This window comes from Calidris pugnax, unplaced genomic scaffold (assembly GCF_001431845.1).
Source record: "Calidris pugnax isolate Ruff unplaced genomic scaffold, ASM143184v1 scaffold28, whole genome shotgun sequence".
Lineage (NCBI taxonomy): Eukaryota > Metazoa > Chordata > Aves > Charadriiformes > Scolopacidae > Calidris > Calidris pugnax.
In genome coordinates, this window is record NW_015090842.1 from 7,602,471 (window position 1) to 7,604,228 (window position 1,758).

A 1,758-nucleotide genomic window follows, 5' to 3' on the forward strand; every position below is an offset into this window, starting at 1 on the left:
TGCAGGACTGGGACTGACTGGTGAGGATTTGCTCCCCCACATCCCCACTTATGGCTCTGTTTAAAAGATGCAGACCAAAACCAGGGTTGAAAGTGCACCTCCAATGATGAGAAGCTGCTGCTTCTCAAAAAATTCACAGGAAAATGGTGTAAGAGATTAAATCAGCAGATAGATCTTGAAGCTGACTTCAGAGGGGTTGGTTTTCTTTGCTCAGTGGAGTTGCTCTATCGGCCAATATTTGCCGCTTTGCTCACGCGCTGTTGAACAAGTTTGATAAATGTCATTCTGCTTTTTGAGCACTGCTGGCTTTAAACAAGCCTCTCAGCAGCAGAGTAGCTTGTAAGCTTCCTTCATGTAAACAGCAAATAAATTTGATTGGTGTTTTGCTCAAAAAAATAAATACTGACTGTGTTTAGAAGAATGGAAGGACCTTTTTCCCAAGAACTTTGACAAGAGGACTAGATGATGGATTGGGAAAAATCATAGCTGCTTTGCTTGGATACGCCAAAGCCAGGGGGTGGGTGCCCCTCTGGGTGTCCTGCCCACAGGTGGGCACCCCAGGCTGGGGCTGGGTGGCTCCAGGTGTGTGCCAGCAGATGTGCCAACCCCATGGAGCTGCCAGGTGGGCACCCCAAGGGATTCCCCAGAGGGGGTGATGCCTGGACCAGCTTGCTCTGGGCGCTTGGCACCGCAGCATCCCTCTGCGGGCTGGTGGCTGCTGTGGCAGAGGTGCTGTAATATACTCATCCTGGTGTTACTCATGATACTGGTTTGTTTTTTTCCCTGTTTGTTTACTAAGGGAAAAAAAAAAAAAAAGGAACTTCCAGCTTGTCTTTTGCTCAACCATTTCCTTTCATAGTGATTGAAACTGTGTTTCAACAGCGCACGTAGAGCTCCAAAGGCAGGCACGGAGCTCGATGTGAAAGCTGGGGCTTTGTGGGCATCAGCCGGGTGGTGGAAGAGGTGAGTTTCACTAAGAGGTGCTGTCTCGTTAACTTTTTATTTTCCTAATTCTCTCTAACCCCCGCTGTGGCGCCGGAGCAGCGGGGCTGAGCCGCGGGTGTGCGTGGGGAGGGAAAGCTTTGGGAAGGAACCGCAGAGGGTGATAAATCTCCCCTTTCCCAGCAGACGCCCAGCTCTGGGAGGGAAAAAAAAAAAAAAAAAAAAAGGAAGGGCTGCTATGGGAAACCCCACTGCCAGCCCTGGGGACCCCACGTTGCTGGGGGGTCCAGCAAAGCTGTCCCAGCCCTGGAGCAGCGGGATTTTTCTGTGGGGAGTGGGAAGCGGTAGACCTGGCAGCCGAGAGGAAACTGCTGGCTTTAGTGCTTCACAGGAAAAAACCCACCACCTTTCTCAAATGCCCCCTCCCTCATCACCAGAGCCCCTCGCCGAGGCATCACGGTCCCCCCTTGGTGGTGGGGGGGGACGCTCTGGTGCCCCCAGGATTCATGAGCCCTGCCGAGAGCTGGCTGCAGGGGAGAGCACAGCAAACCCTTTTATAGCATCATGCACTTTCCTCCTCCTCCTCCTTCTCCCCCCCTCCCGGGGGGGGCTGTGTTACAGCCTTTCGGGGGATGGCCCGACTTTGCTGAGCCCCAATGACTATCTTCAAACTGCTGAGATCCCCAGCGACACCCCTCTGCTCCTTCATCCTGCCTCCTTTTCGTGGGTTTTTTTTTTTTTTTTTTTCCATGAAAGCCAACTTGGTATTCAGCAGGAGCAGGCCAGAGCTATTTCAGACCCGGAAGACAGCAGACA